The sequence below is a fragment of the Cibotium barometz genome, chromosome 54 (genome assembly GCF_041138505.1).
Source record: "Cibotium barometz isolate CiBa-2024 chromosome 54, ASM4113850v1, whole genome shotgun sequence".
In the NCBI taxonomy this organism is placed as follows: Eukaryota; Viridiplantae; Streptophyta; class Polypodiopsida; order Cyatheales; family Cibotiaceae; genus Cibotium; species Cibotium barometz.
In genome coordinates, this window is record NC_141099.1 from 19,737,440 (window position 1) to 19,744,697 (window position 7,258).

Genomic DNA, 7,258 nt, shown 5'->3' on the forward strand with positions numbered 1-7,258 from the left:
TGCTAGGCGTCTACCAACGTGCTCAAAGCTCAAGGCTTCTATGAAGGCAACACACACCTATGGCCTCTAAAGTATTATAGGTATATATTTTATCCCTTTGCTACTCATGCTCCTGTCTCATTCTGGCAATGCGAGTACATTCCTGTGTGGTGTGGGTAAAGTTCCAAGCACAGGCCTGGCACCACTTCTTTGTGGGTTGGTTTGTGACTAGAGGAGAAAAGGTATTACATTCTTCGGTTTTATGGTTACCGCCACATGCTCCACAAAGATGAGGACCTGTAGGTAGCTGCTGCTGTTGTTGTGGCTGCATGGGTGGGCGATAGGTCTGGCCCAATCTCCTTAGTACTAGGTTAGCTATCTGGTCTGGATTTACTAGCGCACTAGACCCTGAACTTTGGTCATCACCCCACAGATCTCTAGGTTTCACCTCAGGGCCAGTACCATCTTGGAATTTGAAGTTATCTGTGAAATCCATAGCATCATGGCAACACTCATTGAAATTTGTATGCTTCTTTGCATAGAGATGTGTATGCAGTGTTGAATTTTTTGAGTCCTTTTAAGAAGAGAGAAATTAATCGACTCTGGGTGGGCTTCTCATCTTCTGGGCAACGATTAATGTACTGCTTCATCTTATTTACACAATCTCTAACACTCTCATTCTTGCCTTGCTTGAAAGAGTAGATGTTTGCTACCGTGTCATGTTGAATCCCTATCAAGGAAAAAGCAGCAATGAATCTCTCTTCCAAAACTCGTAAAGAAGATTTGTCTGAAGCCTCTAGTGCCTGAAACCAAGCAAGGGCCTTTCCCTCAAGAGTGAGCCCAAATCCTTCAATTTGAGTATGCTTGTCAGCCACTTGCTCAGCTCGAACTGCTTGCCTAAATGCTACTACATGGTCGTATGGATCTCCCGACCCTTCATACTTCTTTACCAATTTCTGAAGAGTTGATGGCCTTACTTGTCTTGAATACTCATCATAGGGCCTACGGCCTCTCACTCTCAGTGGGAATTGTACCTCTCTTTGGTAAGATGGTCCACATGCATCCCAAATTGGTGTGGGTCCCCTATTACCTGCCTCACCAACCCCCTCCAAAGATCTTGTTACCCGCATTTCAGGAGGTGCATTTATGGAAGGCCGAGTTGGCTCCCCTACCCTCCGATCGTCATAGTGAGAAAAATGTTGTTGTGGTGTGACCTGTGGTCGCACTTTTGGTGTAGGATAATATTTTGGTGCTAGAGTTGGGCTACTAGCAGTGGTCCACTTTGATGTTGATTTTCCCTCTCTAGTGAACTCTCTTAGGGGAGGAGCAGCAGTTTCTCCATGAAAGGCTGTCTCTCCTGGTTTAGCTGTATTTGTTGAGAACACTTCCATGAATAATGGTTGTCCTTTTCACGTGAGCTCCCGAATCTCCTTCCAATCTAAGGTTCAGTATTCATTGGCCCATTTATCAACGATTCAGGTCATGTGTCCTGCAAGCTTCTCAACTACCACCACAAGTGCTAGAGGAAGATCTAGCTCTGGCAATCTAGTTGTGGCATAATATCCCTCTAAAGAGTTCTTATAGACCTCTTGAAGTGGGTCATCCTGTAAGACCTTTGTCACTGGAATTTGTCGTACAAACTCCCATTGGTTCTCAGCCCCCTGATCCATTTTGCTCTTGCCTTTCCTATCCCTTTCCAAATTTAGATCTACAAGAAGTAAATCATCTATGGATGGCTTTGAGGACTGGGCATTGGATGGTCCAGGCATGTCCTACTCAATGAGCCAATCATCTCTAGACTCCCTTGCTCTGGAAAGCTTTGATAAGTCTAAGAACTCGCTTTTAGAGAGCTCCCCTAATTTGTCTACATTCTCTGGATGGTAGGTGACTTCGTAGTAGCGAACACCATCTCCACCCATGTACATGTTACGCTGGTCATTGACTAGAGGTGCTCTGTCAAGTTCTGAGAAGAAGTCTGCGATCTTAACAAGATACCGTTGTTGTGGATCCCTAAAGATCTCAGCTCCTTGAGCATTCGTGTAGACATATTGAAGTCTCACATTAAGTGTTAACCCCATGGTGTCGGCTTCAAATGAATTAAAAGATCTTGTGGGTGTCTTATTTGGAGCTAAGGGATGACTATTTGACGGCCCTAGATTGTCCATGGACAATGAACTAGTTGTTCTGGAAAGGGTATCAGATTGGGATTCGAAAAAAGTTTCAGCAATATCTGCCAAATTTCCTACCGATTGGGTCCCACTTTCCTGCGTAGGTACTTTAGAAGGTGCCCTAGGCCCTATGGCAGTGTCTATGTGACGTCCTGACCGCAAGTGCATAAGGTCAATTTTTTTGGTTTTTTTTTGTTTTTCTTTTTTCTTTTGTTTATATATATATATATATATATATATATATATGTATGTATGTATGTATGTATGTATGTATGTATGTATGTATGTATGTATGTATGTATGTATATATATGTATATATTTTTAAACCCTACCTAACCGCTAAATGCAACTAAAATGAATATGTGTGTAATTATCTATCCTATTTTTTTTTATTTTTTTTTAATTTTTGATTTTTTTTAAATTACACAAAAATTTGAATTACGCAAAAAATACTAATTATGCACAAAATTACAAATTTTTTTAAAAAAGTGCAAGTTACTCTAATTATGCAAAAAAATTACAGAAATTTTAAAATAAAAAATTACAGAATATGCAAAGAATATGGATTCCTAAAAAAAACACATAATTTACAGAATTTTTCTATTTCTATTTCTTTTCTTTTCTTTTCTTCTCTTTTTTTTTATTTTTTATTTTTCTTTATTTTTTAATTTTTTTTTATTTCTTACTAATTACACAAAAAATACTAATTATGCACAAAATTAAAAATTTAAAACAATGCAAGTTACACTAATTATACAAAAAATTATAATTTTTTTAAAAAAAATGCAAGTTACTCTAATTATGCACAAAAAAAATTACAAAAGTTTTAAAAAAAATGTAAAATATGCAAAGAATATAGACTCAAAATGAAAACACAAAAATTGTTTTTTTTTCTTTTTATTTTTTTTCTTTTCTCTCTCTTTTTTTTTCTCAAAAAAATGCAATTAATAAAAAATAAAAAATAAAAAAATAGAAAAAATCACTAACCTTATCTGCCGCCTCCGGATTCCTCGCCGGCTGCCTCGCCTTCTCGGTGCGCCTTCTCCAGGTGCAGGTTCCTTCACCGCCTTATGTTGGCTTATCCGCTTTCACGCGGGCCACTCACTTCCTTACGGCCGTTTCGCCTTTTGCTGCTGCGCCTCCACAGCTGATGCGTTCAGCGGCCTTCGTCTACTACTCCACGCGGCCCTTAGCTGCAGCCCTGCCAACTTCTTCTTGCCGGCCACCATTGCAGCTGCTTTTCCGCCCTACCTTCGCTCTTCTGCAGCCCCTCGGCTTCGGCCTCTTGCACGCTTTCCTCCTCCTCTGCGCCTCGCCTTCGCACTGCAGTCGGCCGTCACGCTTCCACACCTTCTTTGCTGCTGTCGCCCAACCGTCGTCGTTTGCTTGCGCACTTCTTGCTGCTCGCTTATGCTACTGCGCCACCGCCTACAGCCATGTCTTCTCCAAGCCTTACGCCACCACCTTCTTCGCTCTCGCCTTCGTCTGCTGCTCCATGCAGACCTTTGCCAGCCGCCTCCTCCTCTTCGACGGCCTCCTCGCCCTACACCACCACCTCTGCTTGCCGGCCAGCCTTCGGATTCCTCGCCCGGAGGTCGCCTAGGCCTCCCACACCTCCCTTCTCTCCTCTTCGACGGCCTCCTCTAGTGGCCTTTGCTTTCGTGGCCTTAAGTGGCCTTTTTTTTTTCTCTTCCACACAGCCTTCAACGGCCAGTCACACCAACGCCACCCCTCCCTTAATCTCTCAATGTGCCACTCACTAAGAGAATGAGAGTGAGAGTTAAGATAATGATCACAAAGCAAGATTCAAAATAGAATGTTGTGCTCACTTAGAGATTTGCACACGCATGTGGACAGATTTGACACCACCTTCTTCACTCCAATGTGCCACCCAATGAAAAAAAAGAAAAAAAAGCAATAAAACATAAAAAACAATGCGGGAGAAACCTCAACCGCTCAATGGGTCTATCCTAACCTTATCCACTCACACCGGGATCGCACACCCGCACTTAACCTAATAACTCAATGGTTTTGCAACTAAAAGAGGAAATAGTGGTGGTTTCCACACATCCATCGACCGGATTTGAGTCTTCTCCCCGGCAAAAACGGCACCAATGGAGAGACGAAAAACTCTCTCACTTGTAGCAAGAGTAGTATGATCCACATGTAGCTCAATCCAATGGGATTTGTATCCCTTTCGGAGCTAGGGATTCAACCCGTACCGGTGCACAAAAGCTTATCCATTTGATGGAGAGAATGCTAGGAATACTACTACCATTGACATAGACTTAACACACACACAAGCTCAATCTTGCTATTGCTCACTCACTCATCATCCCACTCATCCATGCATCCAAACAAGAAGAAAGCTAAGCTATTGCATACACAAGATCAAAGCATTCTTCATTCTCAAACACTCATTTCCCTAGCATGCACACAAACCTTGAAGCTATCAACAAGAAACATGCACACTAGAGAATTGACATGAGAAGAGAGACAAACATCAACTCATTGCATTGAATTAACAAAAATAGAACTTACAACAATGTAGATGGGGAGAGAGAAGAGCTTGCACCTCTATGGGAAAAGAGGGAGAGCTAGTCTCAAGAGAGCTCAAACATGAGTTTAGCCCAATGTGTCCCTAAGCTCTCAAATGAGCCATCTTTTATACAAAAACTCTAAAACTCCAAAAAGTTCTCATGTGGGATTATTGCAAAGCCCACTCCCACACTCATCTACAACTTGCACACAACACCGTCATTTGATAAGGGAAATGCCCTAAAGACACTCCCAAGTCTTGAGCTTCAGATGAAAAACAAGAGGATCTTGGTTAGTTGTTGCCAAAACATAAAGAAAAGCCTTGTAACTATGTTTTGGGCGCCTCGGATCACTTACTCCTAGGCAGCCTAGTGGGAAAAGGCTTGGAACTATAAAAGCCAATTTCTTTTGTTTGTAACTCATTCTCCCATTTGTGCAATAGAAGTGGAGTGTTCTCTCTCCCTCTCTGCTTGCAACTCTAATTTGGCATGTGTGGTGTGCTTAGGGTTAGGGTTTGGGAGTGATTAGTGCTAATCACTTGTTCTCTCTTGCTTCCCTCTTGCTTATTCTCTCCCTCTTGCTTGAGTGATTAGGCTATCACTACAATCGTCTTCTACAGAGATCTCACACGATCTTCGTAAGAGATGTTGCACCACCCGTTGCCTCGGTGTGACAACGAGTGTAGGAGGATAGCGGTGATGGATACAGTGGAGCTCTTGAGTATAGCTTAAGCTGGGCAAATTGGCAAATTTCCATTTTCTTTAATATATATGAAAATTAGAGTGTTGTCAGCTCATTTAATAAATATCAACTCATTTAATGAACGATTTTCAATCTAAAAATTTCCCTCGTTCGGCTCATTTAATAAAAGTGCTTTTTTCCTCTAAAAATTTGAAATGTTCTCTTCGAAGTTCCTAGCTCATTTAATGAATGGATTTCCCTCTAAAAATTTTGCACGTTTTGGAGGTTATCTCTTCTTCCATCTCATCTTCTTCTATCTTCTTACATCTACTTTTATTTTCTATTTGCTTCCATGGAAACCACACGTCCTAGGCGTCCCTGCTTCTCTATTAGAGCTATTATAGTATACAACAATTTTGATATGGATAATCAAAGGTGGATTCCTACCACAATCTCTATTGGTAGTTGGATTATGTTGCAGACGAGGAAGCGAAAAAAACAAAGAATGAGTTCATCGACACTTACAAAGGCAGAATTCAAGATTTCAAACTCTCTGACACAGGTAGGAGCATTAAGGAGCTCCTTATACAATATGCCTACATGCACTTAGAACTGCGTCTACAACGTTTGCCTAATGGAATCCCACTCCATAGACCAAACTGTAAGTAAATGTTTTTACATTATGTTTATGTAATGTGTTTCATTTCTATACTTATGCTTCGATTGTATTCGTCTGTATAGATATATATCCTTCAAACTTGGTTGACTGGCAGCCTATAGATAGTATTGTGGAAATCTTTGATGTTTTTCATGCATCTATTGGTGAGCAGCTATACAAAGAAAAATAAAGCAGGTCTTTGGCAGAGAGAGGAGTTTTCTTTTATAATGAATTTTACATGGCACCTCATAGTGTTACAAGTTATGGATCTTTGAAAGCATTACCACTGCCTTCATTCGAGCCTTCATTCGACAGTCCTCCAGAATAGCCAATACCAATAGCAGAAACAAGTGAGTGCTTTAGATTAAAGATATACCAAGACGTGCAGAGGTGTATAAGACCAAATGTAGCAAATCGTCAGGTGTGAAAATTGTTGTCTTTATGCCATTGCATGTTTTTGTTGACTTCTTTTATGATGAGGAGGTTAAAAAAACATCGTCAATGTTTATCTGGAAATCAGAGAGAAATGTTTGGATTTCTTAGGTCAAAATTGGGATGTGAAAGAATTAAATAGGGTTACCTGTAAAATTCATAGGAAATCTATTGTCTGTAAATATATGATTGGCTCTCCTAGAATTTTATTTTGGCCTTTCATTATATGAGATGGCATTATGTCAATGGAAAACTTGTAGCAATTGATTTAGGACTTGGAGGATGACATTGAAAATCCATTGATGTTATTAGAGGTATGGTTTGAACATGAGCTCTTAACAGTACTCAAGATAAGGTCAAACATCTCACTGCATCAAGTGAGAACAAACTTGGCAAATGAGGATGACCTACAAGTGCCTGATGATTATGTGTTTAAGTGCAATGACCATAAGTTATGTTATTCAATCTAACCTCAAAAAAGTATTCATTTCAAAACTATGCCATAATCATTATTACTTATATACATTACTTTGATTTTTGGAAATAGGTACCAAGGAGAAAAGAAAGGACCATTCAATGTAAAGACATTACAAGGAAGCAAGTTTTTGTGGTGCAAACGACCATCACATAGAGATAAATGGAGATGAATGTATTTTTTATAGCATATAGTTACATCAATCATGACAACTTTTGTATTTCTCAGAGCAATAGAAACTAAGACAAATATTCTATATTTTCTTATTGGATGTTTAAAACATTGATAGCATGTTCTTATTTTTTCCTACAAAGCGTGCTATTGGG